Here is a 12,338-nt window from a genome sequence, read left to right as displayed (position 1 = left end):
CAGCAGATTGAACAGTACTTATTTTGGGAAAATTAAATCTTACTCAGCAGGCAAATAAAACATTGCCACAAAGGCTAATAACCCTCAGAGCCCACATGGTAGAAGGAGAAAACTAACTCCTACAACTTGTTCTCTGATACACACACACACACACACACACACACACACACACACACACACGCAAATGCACAAGAAATTTAAGAATAAGAAATTACATAATCATTGCCTGGATTTCTATATACTTACCTGAAAAGATCAAGATTCTAATATACCTTTTCCTTCAGATTTTATCACACTCAATATGAGAATATATTACAATTGATGCATATTTTACTATAATACCCTTTTCTATAGAAATGCTATTAAATATTATGAGCTCTTCATCCTTAGAATCCCCAAAGTACTCTCATACCTGGAATATGTCTTCATGAAGTTATCTATTGAAAAATGATCTGAAACTCCATACAAGGGCAAGTAGAACATTCAGGATTGTCAGTAAAGAGGGAAATTGTGCTTAGAAGGGCAAACTGAACCAAATAATATCAAAGTTTTACTCTTACTCATGTGAAGAATTATAGAAACAAAAGAGTTGTTATCATTGACCTTAGAATATTGACCATCTCATTGTTGGTTAAGATTCCCAGGAACTAAATTAAGACATTTAAACAAAGTAACAGATTTTATGAGGTCACTCATCTCAGAATTCTTATTTGAAAGGAAGTGTTTCCCATGCTATACTGCCCCGACTATTCCCTTACATCATTGGAGAAATTATCTCTCTCCCAAAAGTAGTCTTGACCTATCATTTCTCAAGGCCTCTGGTCCTCAATGCCCTCCTCCAATAACAATGGTTTTATATAACTTCTGTGTCCACCTCTCAGGAAGCATTCCTCCTCATTGTTCAATTTCAGTTTCCTGAGACTATCCTTTCATACTTTTCCACCTTCTTTCATTGCTTAGGATTAGGCAAGAATTGTGCTTACTTTTACTTCATTGCCCCTTTTAGTTATCACTTGTTTATTAAAATATGCATAAACTGCCAAGGTTCAGCCTCAGCTTGGAGAGGGGTTCTGAAAGAAGGGGTGTTTGAAAGCTGCAAAACAAATGACTCAAAGGCAAATCGTGTGTCCAAGCTGACAACCTATGTTCAGCTTGAGACAGTTTTTCAGATTGCTTTCTCTCTATTCTGCTTTCTGTGGAGATCTGCAGACAGCTCACTCAATATATATGTTCTACTCAAGCAATTCTCCAAGCAGTTCTCTCTTGCTATTATAAAAAAAGTTCTCAGGATAGCTCCTGTCTTACAGTCCATAAATCCAGACTTTACTTTATATATCAATCCAGACATTTACTCCAGGTTCCCTTTATTATCCTATTATCAGGATCCATGACCCCTTCATTCTTAGGGGACAGCAAGCACACAATTTTTTTTTTAACAATGCAAAAGAATTCAGAGATGGTCTCCCTTTGTTAAGCACAGACTATAGGGTGGCTGGGTGGGACCCATTTCTACCAGTCCTGGGCCTGGACTTAAATAAGTTCCTTCTGTCTCAGGCTGACCTTTAGCTCAGGAATCTGCCTGCCTTAGTTAGCATAAACAAAGAATTTAGCTGGGTATTAGTGCAGTCACCACTCCCTAAATCTCTATCTCCTTCCTTAGTATCTTTCTGACAAATTGGCTGGTAGTACAACTGCTTTTGTTCTTTTAGATTTGTGAAGCCCTTCATATAATTCATATTCCATCATTATATTTTGCACAGTTGAAAATTTATATAGGTTTGAACTCATGTTTTCAGAGTTCTTTCTCACAGCCATTATGCTAAGACGTTAACCAAACCACCATCTCCTATGCTCTTGTTGTCTCTGATTATCATGGAATCATTAACATTAACAAGGAGGACATTTAAGGAGGACCATAAAAATATGTACATTATTATACAAATCAGCCTTATGCCCACAGCAGCCACTGACATTCATGGAAGCCCATACCTACTAGCCTTGTTCCTGAGGTGTGGGAAGATGTCATTCTACCCCTACCAAGGCCATGCCAGACACATCTGCTTTACCTGGAGATATATTTCAATGAAAAAATTCTTGAGTAAAGGCAGCACAAGGTATGTATTCAATCTTCTGAGAACCCTCATAAAAATAAATATCATTAAAAGAGACAAAGGTATGAAAATTTACCTAAATTTTTTAAATGACCACATATATAAGGTGGAAACTAATAATGCATAGAACTAGATCAGCTATATAAACTGTTCTAAGATTTTTAATGTCAGTGTATCCTCAAAAAGACTATATGACACCCTTTATAATATAATACCTTTAATGGATGCTTTCAAAAATGCTTAACATGGATTTTGATACATTTTAAAAAATATATTTAGGATTTGACCAATTTCATTACAGAAGCTGTAACTTGGAATAATCTTATTTTTTCATAAAAAGAATGATGACACATATTTAAAGGCAAGAAAATGAGTTTCTGGCATAGAGTTAAGTTTTTTTTTTAATATAAGCAATTTTTGCTATAAGAACTGCTCATGAACTCAATGGATTAATGCCATAGATGGACTCCTATATGTCTAAAGACTAGAATTGTGAGACCTGGCAGGATTACACTCCCTCGGTGGGAATATGCTAAGTTTTATTTTTCAGCTTTTGAAAGTGGGTTGCACATTCCTGGGTAGAGGCAATATCACCCAGAAGTGTCTTCATTCAAGTAAACAACAACTTTTGCAGGAACAGCTCTTTGAAGGATAGAGTACTCTCTACATTCAGTTTCTCCCATTCCCATTCCAACAACAACCATAACCATGCAACACAACTGAGGTAGGTTGACCTCATTTGACAGAACATCAGAATTGCAGGCCCTGCAAAGATAAATACATTGTTGAAGTCCCATGTTATTTCCATGAGATTATAGAATTAGACTCTGGATTTTGTTCCAAATACTCCATTCTCATTCTGAGGAGAATTGTCTTCAGATTCAGTTCAGCTTTGTTTTTCTTAGTTTTGTGTCACAGAGACAAAAGCCAGTTTCTGCATTATATTCATTAGACTTCAAAGTAATCATCCACTTAATTAAACATAATTTTTTTATAATGAAGGATTTTAGCTTTTTAAGCACGGATGGTCACATTTGTGAAGTTGTGCGTAGCTTATTCCTTTTGTTAAAAGTATTATTGTAGATTGTTGAATTTTAAACAAAACAAAGTAAGATAAATTTTCCTTGGAAAATTTATGGGGGAGGACTGTGGCACTGTCATTTGTTTTATACTTTGCATTTTGTAAACTTTAGGATAAAATCTCCCATACAAAGTAGCAAAATCCCATATTAATAAGTTATAGATAGATGGGAGGAGAGATAAAGACACTGGTTATATTTCTTATTATTGTGACAACATACCTGCTGGAAGCAACCTGAACAAGGAAGTATATATTGTGTCCTGTGGCTTTAAAGATGCAGTCCATCATTGCCAGAAATGTGGGAGCTCATGCTGGCAGGGCCAGTTTGATTGATTCCATCATGGTACTGTGGGCATAGAAGAGTATGTGGTGGCAAAAACTATGGACCCTGAAAACCTCAAGTCCTGTCAGCTAATGAAGCCCTGTGTAGAAAACAAAATGAGCCTGACTACAACCTTAAAGATCTGGCAATAGTGTACTAGCAAGTATTCATATCCAGTATTCTCAAAAATCTCTGACATCAGTGTCTCTAACTTGGGATTATGTGTCTCAACGTATAAACCTACTCAAAACATAACACCCCACACTTGGATACCTCAGGCTCATGATCATCTTATGATAAGAATATATTTAGTCAAAACTTAAGAGTATCCATAGCCTTATACTACACTAAATATCAAAGCCTCTTTTGAGATTTAGGTAAAGTCAAAACAAGGTTACACATCCCCAGTGTGCAATGTAAATGCCAGGGGTAAACCCTCCCATTCTAAGAAAAAGAAACAAAAAGATAGAAAAGCTAGCCCACATCAAAGCAATAATGAAGCTTGATAAAGCAAGGATCATAACCCACAGCTGGGTTATGTCTGGAGTGTGGAACCCAGGGCAGGATATCTATACTCAAGTGTACTTGAGAATACATAACCCCATGATATTGTCATATGGAAGCACATCTCTTGAACTATTTCCACATAGTAATACAGCTCTCCTTAGTAAACATCATACATGCTACTATCTCTAATATCCTCTAGCACTCAATACTCTATTTCATTTTCATAGCTTCAGAGGTAACTCCTATGGGCTCTACATGGGAAATCTAAACCTGCTCCTCACTGACTGGCATTATTTGCTTTTTCTGGAGCTCTGGTGAAAATGTTGGAAACATTTATGCTATGTATTGGCAAACCTAAAATCATATGCATGGTTGATAATTCTGAGACCAGCTGAAAAAATTTCTAGATCTTCTTTACCAATTCAGTATCAGGGTATGAGTGTCTGCGTAGGTGAACTGAGAACATTTCCTTATGTGGTCCTGTAGGGCTCAAAGTGAGTCTTAACTACTGGGAGACCCCCCAAGTGAGACTCGAGAACAGAGTTCGATGCGAACACAAGAGGTTTATTTTTCCGGCATGTCAGGGTCAACCCTCAATCAGCCTCTTATGGCAAGTGACTAGAAGGTGACTCTGAATAGCTCTAACAAGTAGTTTATATATATATTTTTAGGGGTATAGGTTACATCAGCAAGGTTACAGTTTAAACTTATTGGCTAAGCATATTGACCTTTGAATCTATTGGCTAGCAAGCATATGACACACAGTCAAACTCTATCTGGGACCAGAATGTCAAGTGACTGTCAGTACATTCTGCTTTTTGTTTGTTTATTTTGCTTTGTTTCTGTTTTTTGTTTTTTCAAGAATGTTCTTGTTCCTCCAGAGAACTGTGGGTGGAGAATGGAACTTGGGCCTATCCTTGACCTGAGGCAGGAAGCTGGCACTTGGCCTAGTCTTGACCTGAGGCGGTAGATGTAAGGCTCATGAAAACTCCTAGTGTCCTTCTGTCCTGTCTGCACACTGCAGGTTCAATTCTCTCAGGGTTTTCCTTTGTAAAAGAAACCCTTTTACTTCCTGGGTGTGTGTGATGGTAGATGTAGCTTGTGAGTGGCTAGGGTGAGAGGTGGGGGCCCCTCTAGAAAGTAGGAGAGACCTGAAAGATGAGAGACTTTAAGGACTTTGACCTTAGCCAAAATGCCCAATATTGGGGAAAGGAAACTCTAAGAATCCCCCTCCAGTAGGTAGACTGGGGCTCAAGTAGAGGAACAGGGTTACTAACCCCCAGTCAAAATTTCTGATTCAGAATTGTTTCTGTCTAAAAGAACTGCAGGAACATAAATGGAGAAAAGACTGAAGGTCCAATGACCAGTCAGACTTGGGATCCATCTCATAGAAGGAAGGGCACCAAGGCCTGACACTATTACTGATGCTATGATGTGCTTACAGATGGGAGCCTAGCATGGCTATCCTCTGAAAGGCCCTACCAGCAGCTGGCTGAGACAGAAGCAGATACTTTCATCTAACCATTGGACTGAAGTCAAGAACCCCTAAGGTTGATTGGGGGAGGATTGAAGAAACTGAAGGGGAAGGCGACTCCATAGGAAGACCAGCAGTCTCAATTAAGCCAGACCCCAAGGAGCTCCTAAAGACAGAGTCACCAACCAGGAGCATATACAGTCTGGTCTGAGGCCCCTGGCACAAATATAGCAGAGGTCTGTCTGGTCAGGCCTCAGGGGGAAAAGATGTGCTTACCCCTTGAGAGACTTGAGGTTCAGGGAGGGGGGAAGGCTGAAGGGAAAGGGTAGTACCTTCTTGGAGGTAAGGAGGAGGAGGAATGGGATGAGGAACTGTGGGTGGGGAGACCAAGAATGGAATTCACATTACAACAACTGGAATGTAAATAAATAAGATAATAAAAATAAAATAAATACAAATAAAAACTGATAAAAATGAAACTCTTTCAAATGAATTTGCTGTGTTACACACTAGAGCATTTGAGAGAATCCTTTTTTGCTTTTGCTTTTTCTTTTTTCTTTTACTAATCATTTTAATTTTTTACATTTCAAATGATATTCCCCTTCTCAGTTACCCCTCTACAACCCTCCCATTCCATCCCTTTCTCTCTTCTCCCCTTTGTCCCTCTATGAGGGTACCCCTCCCTCCACCCACTTGCCCACTTACACCTCATTAGTCTACCATCCCCCTATGCTGGGGCATCAAGCCTCCACAGGAACAAGGGCCTACCCCCCCATTGATGTTAGATAAGACCATTCTCTGCTACATATGTATCTGGAGTCATGGATCTCTCCATGCATACTCTTTGGTGGCTTAGTCCCTGAGAGATTTGGGTGATCCTATTGGGTTGCAATTCCCTTCAGCTCCTTCAGTTCTTACCCTAGCTCTTCTTAAAATATCATTTCTGCCGTTCGACATTTCTTAATGTCCTGTAATTCTTTGTATAGGGTGCAGGAATAATGGACTTGCTCCATCCCCTTCAGCATGGCTATTGTTGTTGTATTTCAGCAAGTATTTAGGCCATCATATTGGTGAGCCTTTAAGTTTAGCTTCTGACATTTTTAGGAAATAAGGTCTCATAGAAAACTGCCTGATCCTCTGGCTCTTACAATCCTACTCCCTCTTCTTCCTCAATGATCTATGAACCCTAAGTGATTTATCCGTTGGGGGTAATTATGTTTCATACTAGTTAATAAATAAGTAAGCAATGAATTTAAAAGTAAGCAAGGAAAGGAATATAGAAAGGATTGGAGGGAGGAAAAAGAAGGGAGTAATAATGTCAGTATAATACATATGCATAACCTCAAAAAATAAAATAATTGAAAAAAAGCAATGTTTAGAAATATGTCAATTCTCCTGTCCTAGTACACAGTTTCATTTTGTGTCCCTAATCCATTCCTGTCCTCAGTTAATTTATGAATACCTGTGCTCTCTGTGACTTTAAAACTATCAGTACTCTTCTCTTTACTAAAGTGCATCTTCATAAAACCTCTTTCTATTGTGCCTTTTGCTTTATATTCTTTCTATAGGTCTGGCTAACCATAATTTAGCACCACCATGCAAATTCCAGGTTTATGCTGATAATAATCTCCCATCTATATTGACTTTCTATATTAGTTTATTTTTTTCATTGATAGAAGGAATTCATTGAAGCAATAATTCATACTTAAATCCCTTGGCCTCAAAATCATGCAAAGTTCGAGGCAGAATATGAGAAGAAAATCATGAAACTAAAAGCAGGACTGGGCCATAAAAGCATACTCAAGGTCTAATCAGATCATACCATATTTGACTGGTAGGCCTTTTCTCGAGAATGCTCTGCTGCTTTCCAAAACATTAAATATGTACTAATTATTCAAGCACATTAATCTGTGAGATATAAATGATGAATAGCTTATAAGCAGGTAGGTAGGTAGGTAGGTAGGTAGATAGGTAGGTAGGTAGATATACAGATAGATAATAGATATATAGATAGATAGATAATAGATAGATAGATAGATAGATAGATAGATAGATAGATAGATAGATAGATAGACAGACAGACATGATAGTTCAGGATACAGGATAGACAGATGATAGAGATAGGTGACAGATATAGACAGTTATAGACAGGCTCTAGATATTTTTTCATTGATAGAGGAAAAATGACTTATAATAGACCTATGGCAAATATATCTATAGAAGTAGTCTAGATGATGGGTAGATATAGTTTATAGGCAGATGGCAGATGATAGAGGCTAAAAATGATATATAGAGAGAGAGAATAAAAACTGTTATTTAATTAATATTCTTATTCACCTACTCAGCTGCAAATCTTGAATTATTTCTAATAATATAAATTATCTCCATGAAAAAAATATAAAGAATCAAACATGAGCTTTTGCTAGCACTCATACTGTCTCATTTTTAGGGGTATAATTGATGCACTAAAATTAAAGTTCCATTGCAGACTACTCTTTTGAACTTCTGAATCTAGTGTCACATTGTGAATTTTCAGTTCTTTTTACATCATACAGACCTCCCTATGTCATAAATAATGACTTAAGTAATATTAAAGAAGGCATGTTGATAGAACTGCAGGAACAAGCCTTGGGGAGGAGATGTTCTAGAAGATGGAACACAATAACTATAAAAGCGAAAGAACAGGGACAATTGCACATAGCTACAGATTGCACATAGCTGTTTAGAGTCTGTTTATTTTGTTTCTTTCTTTGCTTGTTTGTTTATTCTTTCATATATTATACCCAGGCCACAGTTTCTCCTCCCAGTCCCTCTCTCTCCCGCTCCTTTCTCCTAGGATCTACTCCTCTTCTGTTTCCCTTCAGAAAAGAGCAGGCCTCCTGGGGATATTAACCAAACATGGCATATCATGTTTTAATAGACATATACTCTCATACCAAGGTCAGATGAGCAACCTAGTTGGAGGAAAAGGGCCCCAAAAGCCAGCAAAGGAGTCAGAGATAGCCCCTGCTCCTACTGGTAGGAATCTCAGGAGAATACAAAGCTACACAACCATAACACATATACAGAGAAACTCAGTCAGACTCAGACCAGCTCCCTAATTGTTGCTTCAGTCTCTGAGAGCCCCAGTGAGCCTGATTATTTCTGAATCTGGCCAGTTGTATTTCAGTCATGAAGCGACTATGAAACTACCTGGATGTGTGCCTCTCTCTTTGGTCACTCAGGGAATGTGATATTTCATCCCATTCCATCCTATAGAATGAAAGATGACTGTTAGAGGTATAGTAGGAAAGGAGAAGGAGCAAAGAACATTTATTGAGAACCAAATAGGGCTTCTAGGGATAAAACAGAATTAATTTGATCTCTCTTTTAATTGTAATTTTATTGCAATACTTAAAGGGTATGTAAATGTTCGTTCAGTCATATAGCTCCTAGACATAATTAAAATTGCCTTTGAATTACTCTAATTTATTTTGCAATCATTTATTCAGCATATGCATGCCTAGTTACTTTCTGATTCAGCACTTATCTTTAGTTTCATTGTTTATTTTTTTAGGATAAATCATAAAAAAGCTGAATGAAAATAACAAACAGCAATTAGTTCATTGAAAAATACCTACTAGCTTCTAAACATTCATTGATGAATATATTTTCCTCTGAGAATTGTAATCTAATCTATAAACCAACAATAGATTGCTGTGATTCCTATGCAGGCACTGAGTTGAGGTTTATCAAAATAAGACATTTAATTCAAACTAAATCTACTAAAACCTTCAACCACAAGATTTCCAAAATATGTTCTGGTGGTTTTTTTAGGCCTTATTTTATTTTACGCATAATTGTTTTGCTGGCATGGATCTATATGCACCACATGTGATGATAGAATCCCCTGGTAATTGGGTTTTAGGTGTGAACCACTATGTTGATCCTGGGAATTGAACTTGGATCCTCTGCAAGCCCAACAAGTACTTTTACTCACTGAGTCACCTCTCCAACCTTTTATGGATTTTCAATCTATAAATTTTCCATATGAAACATCTTATGGATAACAGTATTCTGTTATCAGACTTGTGAACCAAAAAAGAAATAAAAATAAAAATGTCCTGGACACAACAAATGTAGCCATGTGAGATCTCCATGAATGTGACAAAAGCTGAAAGACATTGAGAGAAGCAACAATAATTCCTGCCTTTACCCAGTTGCTGCTGTTATACATTGAAGTAAAATTACAAAGTTATTTAGTTATCTGATCGTTCAACTGAAACATACTATAGGAAACATCAAAAATACATTAAAAACTGCTATTATATGTGTAATTTAATGGATTCTTCATGTTTTCTCCAGCTGTTGTCTTCTTTGTCACTGTCAGGGAGAGTCGCTCTTGATACACCATTTACTCTATGAGTATAAATCTGGGTCTTCCTTTCCTCTGTAAGTCGGAGATAATGGGAAGCTGGTGGCAGTCACTCAATTGAGTTTTCGTAGAACAAATCCATGTTTGACTCTTTTTAAAATTGCTTTTCTTGGGCTAGAGATATGGCTCAGGGGTTAAAGGCATAAGCTGTGCTTGTAGACTTGAGATTGACCCTGCACACACATGATGGCTCATAACCATCGGTAACGCAATTTCCAGGATACTCAATGCTCACTCTTTTTGGCCTCTGCAGGTACCAGTTGTGCATGTGGTGCACTGGGAACCATGCTTTGTATTAAAGTGAGTTACCAATACCTGATTGTGTAGGCAACATAACAATCAAAATAACATCCTCATCCTCTTCACATTCCCAAAGTAACTTAACGCAGAGCAGACACTGGGTTCACTTGTTATCTGCTATCTTCAATGTGCAGCAAATAGATTCTGTAACAGTGTAGGAATGTCATTCTTTTTCTGGCAGACTGTTAATTTGGCCCAAAGTCAACACACACACACACACACACACACACACACACACACACACACACACACACACAACATTTCTTTACAGCCCTCCATTGCAAATGGAAAATTAAAAAAAAAGTATTTGTAAGGAAAAATGGTTTTGCATATGGAATGAAACAACATGAATTGAGAAATGCACAGATAAGGGCTAGTTCTATCACTGATCTATAAAAGGTTTATATGGATAGCTGGTCAAAGCCAACAGGGTATCTCTTTAGAAATGTTACCTATATGGACTGAACATAGACCACACAGCTGGATACTGTATTGGAATGACTTCACACAGCTCTGCCATTGAACAGGTAACAAAGTAAAAATCCCACAGTACTTTCTTTCAAATGGAGAGGAAAAGACTGGGATGGAAAAGGCTATTCAAACTTCATCTTCTCTCCTATGGCTAAAAGTCTCCCTTCCCTCTCCTCCTCTAGCACTTAAGAATCTTCCTCATGCTCAAAGCCTCATTGGCTCTACCACCAAATCTTTCTCTTTCTCCTCTATCCCCTGCCTAGGCTTCCAAAATTCTTTTTCCTCCAACTAAGCCACCAAAGCCACTTTCATTCTTAGACTTAACTCAGTCCAAGGTAATTTTGTTTCTATCAGTGTAAGTCCCTGCACTTACTTAGACCAAGGTCACCTCGTATGGTTGCTAGGAATTAAATCAGGGCAGGTTGAAGGGGCCAAGGCACAACTGAGGCTATGACAATTTTATTGAGGCATACGTAATCTGGCTTTTTATTTCTTTATCAGAAACAGAATATAATGGCAGCTGCCAGAATCATTACAGGTATAGTTGCTAGGATACACTGAAGTTTGCAAGCTATAAAAACAGGGTACACAAGATTACTGTCTAAGACCAATTGTCCTGCCAGGCTTCCAGGCTTCCATGATTCCTTATCTCCCAAGGGAACAGATGGAGAAACACAAAGAGGCCTGGATACTTCAATGCCTGGGAGAGTGCATCGGTCTCTTAGGAACTGGAAGGCACATTGTATCCCAGGAACCGTGATCTCTAATCTGAAAAATCTGCGATGCTTGCCTCTCAAGGTAGCCAGGTCAAGTCAACTTTATGGTTCCCTGCACATCACTCTCTCCACCTTCCATGTTCTCAATGGCAGTTTTGACATCATCCCCGCTATTGAAGTCTACAAAGCCAAACTCTTTTAAGGAAGCACTTTTCTTTCTTTCCTCTTAAATGTCTTAAAAATGCATGTTATTATAAATTTATATAATCAAGTCACAATAAGCATAGAAAATTCAGGTTTTAAGATGCCATTTCATGTGAGGATTATCATTCCCACTCTTGTCTGCAGCACCTTATGTAACTCTGATAATATTTTAAAATAAGAACCACTTTCCTAATCTGCAAACAGAGCCCTCAAACTATTCTCTTTGGTGGTATCCTCTGACAGACCTTTGACAAACAGAGGTTTGAATGGTAATAGGTAATACCCTGGTTCCTTGTAACTCCAGCCTGATTACTCTCAATTTCCATTTTATTACAGGAGTTTATAGCTGCTTTAGCATCTTTAAAGGAAGCAAATTTTTAAATGCATACCCTCTAGATTTGCCATTTGGGTTATGGGGCACTTTGATAGAGGCTGCTTATTCATGTACTCCCTGAAGAACTTTTGTTGCACTGTAGAGAAGGTTGTGTGAAACCAGAGTTTTGATTCACCATTCCAAATGCTATTCTTTCCAGATCTTTCTCGCCTTTGTCCCTTCTCTCTAGTGTAAGTAAAGTGAAATGGATCACCCATCAATTCTGGCCTCCTGCTTTTCTTCAAAGATTTTCTGGGTATCAGCTTCTGTCTTAAGTTTGATATAAGCAGTCACCTCAGGCTCCCTATCCCGGCTAACCAATCTGATTTCTGTGGCATCTTCAAAAACTTCTTTTAATTCATCCT

At 37.9% G+C, this 12,338-nt stretch overlaps 1 protein-coding gene across 1 annotated transcript in view; it reads left to right on the top strand.

Moving 5' to 3' along the window:
* The window catches only part of Luzp2 (leucine zipper protein 2), a 372,256-nt gene that overhangs the window by 343,221 nt on the left and 16,697 nt on the right, over positions 1-12,338 (top strand). The gene's annotated exons all lie outside the window — the stretch shown is intronic.

Source organism: Rattus rattus, chromosome 2, assembly GCF_011064425.1.
Source record: "Rattus rattus isolate New Zealand chromosome 2, Rrattus_CSIRO_v1, whole genome shotgun sequence".
In the NCBI taxonomy this organism is placed as follows: domain Eukaryota; kingdom Metazoa; phylum Chordata; class Mammalia; order Rodentia; family Muridae; genus Rattus; species Rattus rattus.
This window is presented reverse-complemented; position numbering and strand designations above follow the sequence as displayed.